At 51.4% G+C, this 17,516-nt stretch overlaps 1 protein-coding gene across 9 annotated transcripts in view; it reads right to left on the reverse strand.

Annotated features, from left to right (window-relative positions):
• The window catches only part of LOC133352734 (signal-induced proliferation-associated 1-like protein 1), a 159,003-nt gene that overhangs the window by 102,475 nt on the left and 39,012 nt on the right, over positions 1 to 17,516 (reverse strand). Inside the window, exon 1 of one of the 9 annotated variants that reach the window (XM_061568566.1) lies at positions 3,943 to 4,017. The exons of 7 other annotated variants lie outside the window; for them this stretch is intronic. The gene's annotated coding sequence lies outside the window, so the exon portion shown is untranslated. Of the gene's footprint in view, positions 1 to 1,735; positions 2,059 to 3,942; positions 4,018 to 17,516 lie in introns of those variants that run through there. One more of the 9 variants, XM_061568568.1, reaches the window with a different exon arrangement.

Genomic DNA, 17,516 nt, shown 5'->3' on the forward strand with positions numbered 1-17,516 from the left:
CACCACCACACTGCAGATCAGAACACTTCTCTTTCCGCTTCTTTCTCCACCCCGTTCAACTTTTTATTCTTCCCATCGTCTCTATTCCCAAGCTATTATCACCTTGCTCAAATGAAAAAAAATACGCAAATTATTGTACCTTCAAAGATGCTTTTTATTGCTGGTTTATTGCTGGTGTTTTGAGATGTTGGGTCTCGTACGCGGTAATCATAACAAAAAACACAAAAAGCGTGAAGCTTGTATGCCTTTTAGTGAGCGCATCGAAGCACAGACCTGAGCACACCATCAAAACAGAAATACCACATAGAGCTGCATAGAGGCAATAGCTCAGTAACCACCGTCTCCTGACGGCAATGCAAGGCCGAGTGGTTATTAAAGCAATACATCTCTCAGCGCCCACAGTGTCTCACTCCATGGTGCCATGTGATTACCCAAACGCGGAGAGGGTCCACGTGTTGAGTGCTGTCGTCAGGTGCAGCGAATTATACGACAGAGCAACCTGGGCACTGAATACATCACCGGGTTTGACACCGCAGAGTCAATCCCAGTCATACACACTCCAATTTGTTTTCAGGTCGTTCTGCCCGCGTGTTGTCTGGTATAATTTCTGACATTTGGCTCCAGGTGCTGGGGAGCTTCAATTCACAGTTCCTGAAGAATCTCCCAACACGTGAAGTGAAACATCGTGAAAAGCAACACGCGGTATAACCCAAAAGCAACATCTACCTGGAAGAGAGTCTCTCTCTCTCCAACTGACCAACCAACTCATGGAACAACCCTCAGTGTTACCGAAGGACGCTCAAACCACGTGTCAGTATGCAGAGGGCCTCCGATGGCTTTCAAATGTATTTAGAGTTCCCTGCACTGGGTAAAGTAAATACCTCAATTTTAGGTGCCAGTTTAGTTTGTAGGGGATAGTCAAAACTGCATGAGCCCTTTAAAAGTACTGCCGCATGTATCTCATTCAGGAAGGCGTCATTGAGTCTCAAGACACGTTTTCAGGAGGGTCCTGGAATAGTGTTCGGTCAATTACTTTTGTGAAGGAGTGTTAGCATGTGGAAGGAAACACAGTACAAAAAGTACAAATGCAATCAAACATTACAAACAAAAACTAATACATTCTCGAACCAAATCATAACTTAACAAGGAAATGTCATTCTCACCACGTGTGGGAGTGAGAATTGTAACTTTGCCGAGTTGGCACAGTAAGCATATGGGGCCCTGAAGGACAGGCATCTTAAATCTTGACTTAAAGCTTTCATTAATGCATTCTCACAAACATGAAAACCCATCGCACACAGCTGTGCCGCAGGGTTTCCTGAATGGCTCGGCACGGTTTGGGTCTCAACGCGCGGTTCCACCGGCTTGGCCCTCACCACTAGTACCCCAACCCTTCCTCTCCCCCTTCCCTCCTCAGCAGGAGGGGAGCAATTGTAATAATTTTCAAACACGGTTTAATGCATGCTTGGGGCAGCTTACATCATCGCAAGCCAACACCTATTATTTATGTTTTTTCGGCCATGTTATTTCAATCGGTCAATTTTGCATATGCAAGATACACCCTGTGAATAGCGGACGTCTCTTCCACACTGGCCCCACAATGTCACGACTGGAAAGCGGGAAGCCCCCTTGGTAAAGCGAGCCATGAGGCCCAGTACTAGCGGGCCACATGTCCCGATTACAGCTCGCTCGGCCTGATAATGCTGCAGTGGAAATCTGGGCTTGGCCCACTTACCCAGTTAGTGAACCAGGTCGGCCCACTCTTAAGTGGTCACGGGAACGAAGCATCAGGAAGCTCGTGGTTGCCTTAACGGTGTAGCTGCTGCTCCATCAATACGTTGACTAGCCACGGTGTGAAAAATCACCCAGCAGCTTCACATTCTTTGGGAGCAAATGCCTGAGTGCCAAACCGCACACACCCAAACCAACCTATGCGTTTCCCACACACACGACCACAGTACAGTACACCAAACAAAAAGCGCTCTATGTGAATGTTACGCGAGCTCAAATCCCAGTTGGGTCAAGCACTGTACGGTCACTGTGGACAGGTTAAATTTTACTTCTGATCACAGCCCTATTTATCTACAATTCTAATGAGTGACCCAGCTGCTGATGGAACAGCCAATGGGGGTCTCAAGAGGCGGGGTTAAGGCTAATAGAAATTACATCTATTTGACTGTGAACCCTGATTATAAGGCGTTGCTAGTAGTTCAATTGGGCTGAACTTGAAACGACATCTAAAATAATGTATTTTCAGGTTGAGAGCAATTTCGACGTAATTATATCTTTCCCAACTGCGAAAGTTTTACAAGAATGTTTAATGACGCGTGACAAAGCAAGAGTTTCCTTCACCCAGTGTGACCTACAAAATATACTGCTTAATGGTTTCTCCACCAGCGTGGAATACACTCTCATCGATAGGGTTGCCACTTCTAAAGTACAAACAAAAACCAGGACACAACATTGGAAGAAGAATATCTCAGTGCCAGTTGAAGGGAGGACTAAATGTACATGCAGTGTCTTGATAGGTGTATTATTATGCAAATGAAAAATAACTGGGAATATTGAATGTCCTAGGAAGTATTGCAATTTCTAGGGGGAGCAGCTGCCTCAAAAAGATGATGACGACTCAGCGACCGCTTGACGATGGCCACGTGCCAAAATTACGCACGGCTGTCCCACACGCCAGTGAAGTTCGTACAAACCCCGGAGAAATGATCAGCCGAGGAGGACTGCTCAAGGCAACCGTAGGTCTACGTGGCTTCCGCGGATTTTGCCCTGACCCTGCCCGCAGCCCAGCAGGAGACAAGAGGCTCCAATGTCAGCCACAAAGGCGGGTTTGTACCGCACAAGAGACGCTACTGTAACTGCAGAAAAAAGGCGAGCGTTCTGGCACATAATTCTGTGTGTGGCATGCATGTTTGCCTGTGCGTGTTGCTTTGTGTGCATATGGGAGTGGTAGAATAGCGGTTAGCGCACTCCGCTATGAACCTCACATCCCAAGTTAGATTCCCTGCCATGGTCAACATCAGTGGCAATTATTCGAACCGGTCTTGAGCCTCCCCATTGGATAAACTCAGTATCTGATGTGGTATGTAAACATCAGTCGGTCAAATTTCGATTTAAAGCTTTCTTGACTGCAGGGATTCATATTATTGGTTCTTTCGGTAAAGTCACGTAAAAGGGAAAAAAATGTAAAAAATTCTCACGTTTCGATTGCAACACAGATTTGAAAAAAATATTTTTTTTTCAAATCTTCTTGCTGTGGTTTTCACACGTGATGATGATTGCTTTCGTTGCAATTGAAACGTCGTGAGAATGTTATTGTTTTATTTTTATTATTTTATTATATCCCTTTTACATGACTTTACCGAAAGAGCCAAGAATATCAGTCGGTCAGTCAGCTAGGAAGCTCTTTTTCCATAGCGATCTCAGCACTGGGGAGATAAAGTGTGTGGTGCTAGCCACACCACCCCTTTGTGCGCCATGCTAGCCTTCATCGTTGCTCGCAAACAGCACTTGCCCCAACACAGTCTGTACAACTATACAGGAGATGTTTGTGTTTTGTGTGTATGCGAGGCAAGTAATGTTATACAATCCCAGCTGCCTGGGGTTGAATTTTCGGCATGATGCGCAACACAAGCGCCAAGTAGCTTCTGAACCCAACCTGGGCCTCTACAAGACCAACACAGTATGAAATGATTACTCTGTGCAGCACGGTCAATATCAGTACTGGGGTTACACAAAGGCATCCAGGCACGTTGGGTTGTAATGTCACCATCCTCCTTGCATGCTGTGATGGTCTTAATTGATGTTTGCTAACAGTACTTTACCGGACCATGTTATAAAACTTCTTAACAGAGGAAAGGGCCATATTTGGCAAGTACATCACCAAACGTTGCTTGTGATGCAATATCATCTATTTATGTGGGAGAGTCTCACAGGATTCCAAGGTTCTTTCTCAGGAACATCTTGCATTGAGCGGTTCAGTCAATTCCATTGATGAGCGTTTTGTATCTGGAAGAAGATCAGCATACCGAGAAAAAGCCCAAGCATACAATGACAAAAACGTGCAAAAGCCTGCACAGACAGGTTCATGAACTCACTCACTCTACTGTTATCAGCTACACAATCTACTGGCCCAACAGAGGCCAGTGTATTCACAAATTTATACTAATTTAATCAACCCTGGCGGAATGATTCACCAAGTCGATCCACTTTCAGGATGTGAACCAGCAGAGTCAAGCACCCTGCCGTGGTGATGCGTTGAACACCCCTACTCCAATCCAACGCTGAAGGGAGGAGGCATCCTTCCAAAGAACTCGGACGTTTCCATGGAACGTATTCAGATGGAACGTACACAGCAGCAGCAGCCAGCCCTCGCCATATGCTTCACCGGGGATATAGGTAAGTCTGCACCACAATGAAAGCAAGTATTTTCACAGCGGCTCAATTACTACCACACCCAGTGTCACTGACAGGTAAACACAGGTTGTGAATACACACAGGGAGGCTGGGAATGTGAACACCCATGACAACATACGGGGCAAAGCATAATTTTATCTAATAAGCAAGGAGGAGCTTCTACTACGGCAACGAGATCATAGTCATCATCATTATAAGGCATATCAACTCACTGCTGGATGAAGGCCCTGGTCGGAAAGCTACATTGCGGATCCATGAGAGATGGCAATAGCGTGGGGAGGCCTTCATCCAGGAGTCGATTGATGAAGGCTGATGTTGAGTGTGATCTTCCGTCTGCATTGGAAAAGTCTTACTTGCTCATAAAAGGCCGGTGTCCCCAAATTTGTTAAACATCCGCTGCGTCGTCATTGAAGAACCCAGAGCAAATTTACGGTCACAGAGATGTGTCACAGAGAAGTGTCTGATAAGACGACGTCTAGGTCACCCAAACATGTGAACAAATAAGTCAAAGCATGTTAGATTATGAATATGAAATCAAATTGAAATATTAAACAATATACAAAATTTAGCAACACGTTAATAATAAACGATGCACCTATTGGATGTTCTGCTGATAAAAATTGCATGAGAGTTTTCAGCGTTTGCTATTTACGTGCAAAAACTGGTTTACGTTATTACAATTACGCAAATAAACATTGATTTACTCACATTAGGCAGCAAATCAAATATTCAAAAACATGCTAAAAAGGTCCGATGTATTTCAGAGATTGTACATAACAGCACTATTTTTTTGTTCGCCCAGATATAATGATTGCGATGAAAACATAACAATGGAGCAGACAGAACTGTCTCCTTAAATTGGACACGGTCACACATCGTTACCGAGGAGCGCCGCTAACCAGCACAGTTAAAGTAACAATGCCTTGCCCAATAGACAGGCCAAGGCTGCTGCTGTACAGGGTGGTCCAGATGTTTTGTGGTCCTCAATTAATTGACCTCTGGCATATGTTTCCTTTGCATATTAATTTCTGTTTTAAATAAACCTTTCTTGAAAAGTATGAAGTTTTAGAGAATAAAAATGGGGGTCAGAAGACATGTGGATCACTCTGTACAATGAGCTTGTTTCTCCATTCACCATCGCTTGTGCGCGCTCGGCAAAAATACGGCTAAATACGCCCGTCGGTCAGTCAGAGCTGATGAACTGGGGTGGGGTAAAGTGTGGGTGCGCCAAGAAATTAAAAGTACATAAATATAAGCATGGATAGATGCGTGCTGCAGACTAGGTTTAGAGCCAAGAGGATGAGCATATGCATGAGAGAACACACGCAGGTTAATGGCATCGTTCAAACTGTAGGAAAAATAAGTGGGGGGCTTGGACAGGCAGGACATGTCGCCGAAAGGAATGATGGCGAACGGTCAAGAATAATGACATAATGGCGGCCAAAAGGACGTCAGCCGTGGGGATGGAGCGATGAGGTCAGCTCGTCTGCAGGTGCTAGGTCGATTGTTATATTGCACGATCGTGGGAGATGGTGGCGGCTTGGGGGAGAACCTTCATCCAACAGTGGATTGATCATGGTCGATGATGATAATGAAAGTGTGAGTCGCCTCACGAACATACACCTTTGGGAATGTGCAGTATTTAGTTTGTCACCTAATTTTACATGCTGGCTTTAACAGGTGCTCACTAACAACACTTGTGGTTGTAGCTAGTTGCTTTTGATCACCCATGGGGAGTCTCAGTCTGTGGTGACATTAACACTGTGTGTAATCATAGCAGCCTATAGCACACAGCATGTGCCACTGTTTAATAGGAACGGCGAAACTGAAGATCAGCTGGGACAGCAGCAGCCTCTATGATCATCATCACCATCATATTAATTGCTGTGCTTAAATGAGCATTGGAGAGTGTTGACGTCTGCTGAATGTCTTCAACCACTGGTTACAATTCCATGTTGCTGTTGCAGGGCCCAGTCTGCTCATAGGCACCCCACTCTTGATTATCTTGCACCGAGCAGTGCAGACTCGCTAGATGGTACCTATTTTAAACACCACTGAAGGATGATGTTCAAGTCAGAATTGGGTGGGGGAGACTGACGCCAGAGAGACTGTGCGATCCATTTTCTGTGAGGCGATGTGAATTGTGCATTATCTCACTTATTTGCACCACTGAATATCTTCACTTTTGAACAACACTGGTTAAGTTACAGCTCACCGTTATGTAACTAAATACTAAGTAAGGGAAGTCAGCTTGCCTATCCCTTGTACATGAGAACTGATGTATCACTGGACTGTCACCTGGCCACATAGGAGTCAGCCTAACTTACGGTCTGCCTGCCCCACGACCTACCTACGGACAGTCCCTCCCTGCCACAAATCGATCCATTGTCACAATTCGGTCACAATATGATACCAATAATCTATTTTGTGTTTACTTGTTTGTATTGTCCGTCTCATACATTCAACAATTTTGTCGCACATAACATGCTGACATTGTAAACTTTTCGTAATGGCATGCCTCAATACGTGTTATCATCGCAACTCCAATTAACACGGTTGACTACGTATGGTGCGAAAGATGTTCAACATACACACATACATCACCATCAGCAGCCAATGTCTATCCACTGCTACACAAAGGCCCCTTCACGCCGTTGGCATCTCTAACGGTTTAGTGCTGCTACCATCCATCTCGCGTGTACCGTGAGCGAATCTGTTTGAATCCATGAATAGTAAACCATGATGACCACCCACCCACCAACCAACCAAAATACGTGCGATCTGTTATAGCAATACTAAGAATCGGCACCACCGGCAATTTTAAAGTGTTATAAAAGAAAGCACACCGATCGTTACAAAGGACCCGACTGTACACCTGGGCGTTACTGCAGCGCGTGCGCCCACTGTGTGTGTGTGTGTTTTGGGAAACATTTATAGGCTGCCAAGCATTCTCCTGCTCCTATTCATCGTGTTGGGCAGGGTCATTCCCAGCGCAGCTGCTGCGCTTTTGGATTAGCGTATAAATGTGCAGTCTGTAATGACTTGCTCACGCCACTGCCAGCAGACAGGCCTCCACAACTGCAGGCAGAAAAGGGCCTCAAGAGAGCTCCCTCTGGGGTGTATGTTGGCCTTCTCTTTCACATCGACCAGACGTTCTTGAAAGAAGTGGGAGTTACCCACATTTTACCCCACTGTGGTGGACAGAGGGGGGGAGGCGGGGGACAGGGAGATTTCACAAACTCGACCCCTCAGCTTCGCTTCACCGACTGTGTCAGAGGATTGGCTCGAACCTGGAAGGGGAGGGGGGGTCACCTCTGGATTGCAAGTACGATGCGTAAACTCTTACACCACGGGAGCATCCCACGGGCGGTGTATAATTCACAGCAAATAAAATAACTGCTTATCGGATACAGGTCCGGTAGCCTGGGAGACAAAGAGATGGTCAATTCTGCACGGTTCACGGCAGGGCCGCAGCAAGCAGACGCTCTGCCGAGCACGGGGTCCCACTGGCAGATCCCACTGCAGGCAACGTGTGGCCATTAAACTGCGAGGCGGAACTGTGTCAGCACCATCTACACCGCACGCCACGTGTTTTATGTGAAGTACCGGTGAGGACGCTTGACGCCGAGGTTGAGGCACACGTATATTTATTTCACAATACAACAGTGGGCATATCCACACACTCGAGGGGGTATCGGCCCCCTCACCCGTATAACTCGGGATACACCCCTAGCTAACTCTGTCCTAGCCCCGAATCCTCCACTAATGGGCTAGGGGAGGCTAACTGGCCCGACACTGGTAAGTCGGGCCCGGTACCCGGAGTTCCAGACCAGCTCTTACAAGAGCACCGGCTCTGGCTTTCGGGACCACGCCGCTGGCTCAGTCCTGTCCGGCCCTGGAAAGGACATCGAACCAGGGGAGTCCAGGGCTCTATCTAAGACGTCTTCAGTCTTGTTCCCTTAGCTTAAACATAACTGACTCGAGCCCTTTGAACATCCCCTTTTATACCCAACCCCTCCTTGAGGGGTGGGGCCCCGGGGGATCATAACGTTCGAACCAGCCCCCCCCAGGGTGTCTGGCTCGGACGTCGTAGAGGGCACCTCCTCGTGCACTTACGTAGCCCCGCCCACTGTGTTTGTTTTCCATAGGCTGCCATGCATAACGGGCCCTCTCTTTAACACCCCTACATCACCCCCCCCCCCCCGCATAGCTTGCAGCCGTCCCGGCTGCCAACATACAAAAATGACAATAAAAGTGCATTTACACCTTGACCGCGCGTGTGCCTCACTATTTTTCAACAATAACAAGAACAGCAACAAGAACACAACAAAATGCAAAAGCAAGAAGAGAAAACAACCCGATGCACCCCCCCTTGAATAAATACGAATTCCGTAAAAAAAAACAACCTATATACAATTTGCAGGGAACCCACCATACACACAACACCAGGTGAACCCAACGTATGTACATTTCAATGGGCAGGGAACACACCACCCACACAACACACAATGAACCCAACATATGTACATTCAATGGGCAGGGAACACACCACCCACACAACACACGATGAACACAACCTATGTACACATCTTCCGGCCTCATAACAGTCTGCGCATTTTTGCGCGCGTCCTTGCAGCGGGCCCCTCACACGGGGTAACCCCGGGTGGCGGACCGTCAGGTGGCAATTGTCCGTCCCGGAGTGAGTCCTCATCCGATGCCGCGCGACCGTCGGTATCCCCAGGAGGGGTGGTCGGGCGTGAGCCCGTCAGTCCTGATGCACCTGGAGGTGGCACGGCCGGCAAGGCATTAGGTGAGAACGACGGAGACGGACCCAATGAGTCGGTCGACCCCCCACACGTTTGGCCACGCATGTGTGAAGTGGGTTTGTGTACCGCAACGAAGGGTTTTAACCTAGAGGGGTGCACGAACCATCGCCGCTTCCCCCATTTAATGCGCACGCACTGTGGTCGCAAAACTTCGACCACCTCCACAGGGCCCCGCCACGGCCGCACCAGCTTAGAGGAGGTAGCCAGTGGCACTTGGGGACAGTGCAGCCATGCCTTGTCCCCCGGCTTCCACTGTATCATGTGCGCCCGACGCAGCCTGAGGCGCTCATTCGCCTTTTGACGGAGGTCCGAGTTTAGCATTGCAGCATCCCGCGCCTCTGTTAATTTGGCCAGATTAAATTTGACGTGGTCAGCCAATTTAGTTTTCCCTTGCGGCTCGGGGATCTGCAGCTGGGCGCGAACAGGCGGGTCGGGTTCGCGACCGTACATGAGGTAAAAGGGGGAAAATCCCGTAGCTGCATGGGGTGCCATCCGGTATGCCGCCAAGACCCCTTGAATATGCAGGTCCCAGTCAGTCTGTGAGTCCGAGACCTGCTGTGACATCATTGACGTAATGGTGCGATGCAGGCGCTCGACCATCCCGTCAGTTTGCGGGTGATACGGGGAGGTACGAATTTTCTTCGTGCCTAGGAGGTCACAGACTTGTTTGAGTAATTTACCGGAAACATTTCTGCCCTGGTCGGTCAGCAGCCGCTCCGGAGCACCTTTGTCCAGGACGTATCCCTGAACAAAGGCCTCCACGATGGCTGCTGCCGACTGGTTGGCAAGGGGCCAGGCCATAGGCCAGCGTGTAAAATACTCGACACCAGTCAACAAATACCTATTGCCCCTGGGGGTGGCGGGAAATGGGCCCAAAATGTCCAGCGCGACAAGCTCATTTATTCTGGACACTTTGATCGATTGCAAGGGCGGGTTAGACTCCCGCGCCGGCGGTTTCCGTTGCGCACACCGAGGGCATGATCCCAATAGATCCCCAACATCCCTCGTCATGCCAGGCCAAAAAAAATCAAGTTGTAGCAGTGCAAGAGTCTTTTGGGTCCCCAGGTGTAATAGGCGCTCAAGCGCGGCCCACACCACCTTGCCTCGCAACTCAGAAGGGACCACCAGCCGATGTCGCTGGGATTTGCCGTCCCAATGCATCAGCAGACCTTGCACCATTTCCCATGCATCCGAATCACCCTTCACCCGCCCAGCACCCCCGACGCGACGACGCCACCCGAGGAGGGAGGTATCCTCCATTTGGAGGCGCCCCCATTCAGTGACGGGCAACCCCAACAGGGAATCTCTTCCCTGTTGTTCGATCGAATTAGTAATTAATGTTTCGTCGTCGTCGGTGGCTGCCAAGACCGGAACCGATGCGTCCCCTGAAGGCCTGCAACGTCCCGACCCCAGGAGGCATGCACATTCGGGGGTGGTTGGCATGCGCGACAGAGCGTCCGCATTCGTATGGCGAACGCCCTTACGGTAGGTGGTTTCAAAATCAAAGTCCTGGAGAACCTCCAACCATCGAGACAACTGTCCCGATGGTTGTTGAACTCGCAGGGCATACTGTAGTGCCGCATGATCTGTGCGGACGGTGAAATGCCGACCGTACAGATATGGGCGATACTGTTGGATGAAATAGACAATTGCCAACAGTTCCCTACGGGTGACACAATATCTTTGCTCTGCAGGAGACAACACCCGACTACCGTACGCGACCACCCGTTCCACGCCATCAACCACCTGGGAAAGCACACCCCCAATACCCGTGTTGCTCGCATCGGTGTCGAGCAAAAAGGGCTTAGAAAAATCGGGGTAAACCAAGGGAGGGGCTTTTACCAGGGCGTCCCGAAGGGAGCAGAAAGCAGCCTCCTCCTCTTGACCCCAGTGGAACCGAACCCCTTTAGATGTTAAAGCGTGCAGGGGTTTGGCAATTGTCGGAAAATCAGCGACGAACCGTCGGTAATACGACGCGAACCCAATGAAACTCCTGACCTCTCCCACCGAGGTGGGAGTCGGCCAGGAGCTGACACACTGCGTTTTGGCGGGATCGGTAGCAATACCTGAGCGTCCCACGATGTGCCCCAAATAACGCACCGAATCGCGCAACAAATGGCATTTTTGGGGTTTGAATTTCAAATTAGCAGCCCACATCTTTAGGAAAACCGCCCGCAACCTCTGGAGATGTTCATCAAAAGTTTTACCAAAGACGATAACGTCATCCAAATAAATGAGGCACGACTCCCATTGCAATCCAGCCAAAACCAATTCCATCAAACGCTGGAAAGTTGCCGGCGCTGAGTGTAAGCCCATCGGCAACCGGTTGAATTGGAACAGGCCGTGCGGTGTACGGAAAGCAGTTTTAGGCTTTGAATCAGCGTCCAGAGGAAGCTGCCAGAATCCCGAAAGTAAATCGAGTGTGGAAAAGAATCGCGCTCCCGCCAAGGCGTCCAGCGATTCATCCATCCGAGGGAGCGGGTATGCGTCGGCAACCGAAATTTTGTTAAGGCGCCGAAAATCAACGCAAAACCGCAACGATCCGTCCTGCTTTTTAACCAGGACAATCGGCGCTCCCCAAGGGCTGGTGGAAGGAGAAATGTCGGCGGCCAACATGTCATCAATAACCGATTTGACATGGTCCTTTTCGGCGGGACTCAACCGAAACGGATTTTGGCGAATTGGCGCGCTGTCACCCGTGTCAATATGGTGACGCAGCAGGTGAGTACAACCCAAATCGTATTTATTCCGACTAAAAACGTCGGAAAATTCCCGCAGTAGTGTTTTAAGTTGTTGACGCTCTGAATCTGACAGGTCCGTCGATCCCGCACAAAGCGCCTCGAGCCACCCTTCATCGCTGTCCGAATGCGGTCGCGGCGCAGGGACAACGCTGACGTGATTTGCGACGGGTTCCTCACATGGCACCGGCGTTGCGTGAGCAAGCACGGTCCCCTGTGGGACCACCACCGTCTCCGAGCCCACATTGAGGACCGCGATGAAGGGTTCACCGTCCCCTCTTACTATGGTCTGGGCCGGAAGTAAATGAGGTCCACTAACCCCGGCCCTAGACGGCCCCAGCAGAACCCCTTGGGCCCCAATACCCTTAGCGAAGGGCCGCCGAAGTTTCAAAGGAATCAACATTTGCGCCCCCGGAGGGACGCGCACCGTTCTCTCTACGAATGCCGGCACCGTCGCGAACGCCGTCCGAGTCGTAACTGGCGATGGCAGAAACGCCATGCGTCTGCCCGACGGGAGCTCAATACATCCCTGGTCGATTAATATCCTAATCGGCATTTTGGCCAGGAAGTCCGTCCCCAGCAGGCACGGAACCGCCAGCGAGGAGGAAACAAAAATCGGCCCAGACAATTTAATTTCCCCAATACAAATTTGGGCACGAATTTGTCCGATGATGCCAAGTGAGCCCCCGTTAGCCGCATAGAATGGTACATTAACAGGCATCAAAGGACGGCTCCGGACAGGGAGAATATTGTAAATTAACTCCGAAATAATGGTCGCCGATGCTCCCGTATCGACCAGGATGCGCACTTCAACCCCGTCGATGTGCCCCACAACGGCCGACGACCCCGACGATGCGGCTACCACACGATCGGCCAGCACGGACCACTGGCTGGGTTCGATATGAGTACCCGGAGTGGTGCGTGATGGTGCGATGGTGCGCGATATCGGCCCCCCTCTCGTTGCGGTGTTTGAGTGCGTGACGGGCGTGTGTGTGGGCCAAACGTGTGGGGTGCCGCGACTCGCCGGGTTATGATGGTGGAGCTTGTGATGAGGCCCGTCGTCCCGTTGAGGTGTCGTCCCGCGCTGACGAGGAGAGCGGCACCCCGAGGCGACGTGGCCCCGGACGCCGCAGTTAAAACACCGCGGGAGCGCCGTCGGAGGTGACGGATGGTCGGAACGGCCCGACCCGTCCCGGCCCGACCGTGCTCCCGTCGCCTGTTGCCGTCGGTGGTCGATGGCGTAGAGCTCCTCCGTCGGAAGGGTGGCTGCAGCCACCGCACGCCCCGCCGATGCCCTGCTGGCTTTCCGCCGGAGCGACAGGAGGTTGGCGTGGAGGAGCCTTGCCGCCTGGAGCGATGTCATCTCCGCGTCCTCCTGCGCGACCACAGCGATGTCAAGGTCGTCTGCCAGGAGGAGGATTTTCTCCGTGACCATAGCGTCCACGCCGTCGTCGTCCATACGAGGGAAGGCCGACTTAGCCATCGCCAGGAGGCTCGTCCGGTATGCTAGGGGCGACTCCTTCTCACCCCGCTTGCGGTCGTAAAATTGCTGTCGGCATTCAGCCGATGGTCCATAAACCCCGCCCAGCAGCTGTAGTGCCATCGGTAACGTAGACCGCTTCTCTCTCGGCGCCGATGTGAGGGCGGCGAGCGCGTCGCCGTCGAGGAGCGCCGGCAGCGCGCAGAGAGCCTCCTTATCGGACCATTTCGCCATCTCCTGATGGGCGAGGAAACGTCGGCGAAAACCGGCCCAGTCTCTCTCCGCGCCGATGAACTCCTTCAGCGGGGGCAGTCTCTGATGAAGCGCAGCGGTTGTTGTAGACTCCCGCAGGCTGATGTCACCACCACTCGGCTGTGCGTTGGTGCGAACGGCCGATGGGATCGCCTGTCGCGGTTGTGATGACGCACCCTCCGGCGGTGATGACGCTGCAGCTTCAGCGACGGCGATGTCGGAGCGGATGTCCAGGCTGGCCACGCCCTGAACAGCTGTAGCGTCGATGGCGGGAGTTTCAAATTCGGACTGCTCCGAAATGGCGGGAAGGCGCCCTGGTCGTTGGCTCGCCTCGCCCCCTGTTGGATCACCGGCCCCTAATCGCGTGATGGTCTCCAGCGTGGCGGCAGCGGCATACAGCAGCTCCGCCAGCCTCCCGTGAGCCAGCCGTAACGCGTCTGGCTGCGGCCCCTCTTCATTTCGATGCCCCGGTAAGGAGGCGTCAGGCCCCGGCTGCACCATGTCTTGTGGAGCCGTCTCGGGCTCGACGATCTCGGCAGTGTCTTCCTCCTGCGGTACTTTGGCCCGCGCTGTTTTCCGCGTGTCCATGTTCGAATTACTTCTGACACCAGTTGAAGTACCGGTGAGGACGCTTGACGCCGAGGTTGAGGCACACGTATATTTATTTCACAATACAACAGTGGGCATATCCACACACTCGAGGGGGTATCGGCCCCCTCACCCGTATAACTCGGGATACACCCCTAGCTAACTCTGTCCTAGCCCCGAATCCTCCACTAATGGGCTAGGGGAGGCTAACTGGCCCGACACTGGTAAGTCGGGCCCGGTACCCAGAGTTCCAGACCAGCTCTTACAAGAGCACCGGCTCTGGCTTTCGGGACCACGCCGCTGGCTCAGTCCTGTCCGGCCCTGGAAAGGACATCGAACCAGGGGAGTCCAGGGCTCTATCTAAGACGTCTTCAGTCTTGTTCCCTTAGCTTAAACATAACTGACTCGAGCCCTTTGAACATCCCCTTTTATACCCAACCCCTCCCTGAGGGGTGGGGCCCTGGGGGATCATAACGTTCGAACCAGCCCCCCCCAGGGTGTCTGGCTCGGACGTCGTAGAGGGCACCTCCTCGTGCACTTACGTAGCCCCGCCCACTGTGTTTGTTTTCCATAGGCTGCCATGCATAACGGGCCCTCTCTTTAACACCCCTACATATGTATGGCCGTATATGTGCGTACGGTGAAAATGGGGAACGGTGGTGCAGCAGTTAGCACACTGCATTACAAACCCGGCGACCCGAGTTCAATTCCCATTTATGACCAACAACAGTGGTGATTATTTGAACCGGTCCTGCTATTTACCTAGATCGACTCAGCCTTAAATGAGTCCTGGGTTGGATGTGTAAATATCAGCAATGGGGAGACAAAGGCGGCCGTGCATGGTGTTAGCCAAACCACCCCCTCATGTGCCATGCCAGCCTTAATAGGCACTTGCCAACAGCACTTGCCCCACCCATCTGAAGGCTATACGGGGATCTTTGTTTGGTGAGAGTGCAGGGTATGGTGCATTACATCAGGCATATATTGAAGTCTCAGGCGACCCCGGGAAAGGCATGTTGAGTTAAAATGGCAATTGTCACCGAAGTGAGTCACTAACAAAGACGTTGACTGGAGGCCAAACCCAAAAACCGAGGCAAACATTCCCCATCTCGGCGTACCGCACCGTGCGGTGCAAGTGTCATTGTAGAGCAGCTGTTACAGGAGGGAACAACAACAAGTGAGGAGGTGGCGGAGTTCAATATAAAGTACAACATCCTTTTCTCTCTCCCATTCGTGATGTTGACCACGTCAGCGACAACTCGGTGCTCACACTTCCTTGTCGAGTTGGCCTTGAGGAAGGTCAGATTAAGTTGCGATTTTAAACCACACGAGGTGTGCATGGTCAGGAATCAAAGGCAGGTGGATGGAACCGTAGCACACTGTGACAAACCAGGCACCTCTCAGTAGCCGTCTCCCTCTCTAGGTCTCGGTTTAATTGTGTCTGTTTCCATGATGGTCTGTCTCTCAGTCACTCTTTCTCTCTGTTTCCCTCTCGCATTCTTTGTGCCCCTCTATGCGTCTCTCTGTCTCGCTGTCTTGTCTGTTCACAACCCCACTCAGTGTTGAGGCTGCTCTCAACCCCGGGGCAATGCAAAATAAATTGTACACCTCTGACATTTACCATCACTATTACAATTACATCTACCATCATAACCACCACAACAAAACCAGAGCCACAACCATATAACCAACAACATCACCACCACTACTTGATAATAATCACCAGCACCACCATTATGACCACCACCACCCTCATCAACTCTATCCCATGTCCCACGGCCCCACAAGTGTGATTGTGCAACACAAGTGGGTTATTGCACAATCACAACCTTCAGTGGCAAAAGCCCTCCCACTCAAAATTTCTAAAACCAGCAGAGATATTGACCTTTGTTATGACCCTCATAACCAATACCCAGCTTCAGCTCCCCCTCGGATGGGGGGAGGGGGGCGATGGGAGGGGGGCGAGGGGGGGCAGTTGGGCTGTTGTGTGGGGCGCCACCACGACTTACACTCACCAGACACTACCCACTCAGATACCCATCACTCACCACTCACCAGACACTCAATCACCTGACATGAAACACTCACCACTCACCAGACACTCAATAACCGACATGAAATACTCACCAGACACTCAATAACCGACATGAAACACTCACCACTCACCAGACACTCAATAATCGACATGAAACACTCACCACTGACCCGACACCAGCCTGAGTCTGACCAAACACTTGCCACTCAGAGACGGAATCATAATATTTATACTGGAAGAATCCGATGAGCTAAGAAGCTCTTTTTCACAGTCAGTCGCTAGAAACTTGCACTCACCTGACACTCACTTGGCACTTCTGCGTGGAAAAAATGATACCGCTTTTAACCGGTAAATATTTAATCGTATAAGACTTGGTGAGGTTCGTGCAGCAAGAATATTCAATCATCTCTCCATCTCTCCTGTCCGATATCCTCAATCCCTTCTCCGATCATTTTCAGGTCTCTCCACGGTGAGACACAACGTCTGTGCAGACACGTTGCAAAGTCTTTCCCGCAGGGCAGATGTGCCGTCCATCCGGCAGCTTCGTGGGGGGGTGGGGGGAGTGGGGGAGTGGGGGGCAGGGGTGGGGGGGGCTTTGTATAGAGCTGTCAGCGAACGCTCGACTCGCACAAACTCTACAGGACACGTGTGACCCAAAGGGCACCAGCGAGTGGCTCTCAAGGCCTCTCGCTTTGCCCATCACGACAGGTATGTGCGGTCACGTCGCGGCACGGCCATTGTCAGCGTGGCAGTCGTGCTCAGGTCGGCTCAGGACGATCCGCTCACGGCTTCCGAAAGTTCTCCACTGGCAGGGTGCCTTCGAGCTCAACGTTATTTTGTTTAGCCCAGGTGAGAACTCAAGTAGACAAGGGTAAGTGCCATCTGCAATAGTTAGCTGACTTTATTTGGGTGTTTCCACGAAATGCAGAGCCACTTGGGTGCATGAGTGAGAGCCCCTTTGTCAGCCCGCTGGTGGATGAGGGCCTGCACGCGCCGTGCGGGTCGCGGGGGTTGTCTGACCAATATTGACTACGTTGGTTGGTGCGGGTGAGTGTTAATGGAGGGGCACAGACGTAGCAACCACAGCAGTCTTTAAGACCTGTGTGCCGTGAGCGGTGGTAAGCCATCCAAGCACTATCCAGGCTCAATCCAGCTTACCTTCTGACCTGTGA

This window comes from Lethenteron reissneri, chromosome 41 (genome assembly GCF_015708825.2).
Source record: "Lethenteron reissneri isolate LAM-NWPU_2019-01 chromosome 41, ASM1570882v1, whole genome shotgun sequence".
Lineage (NCBI taxonomy): Eukaryota > Metazoa > Chordata > Hyperoartia > Petromyzontiformes > Petromyzontidae > Lethenteron > Lethenteron reissneri.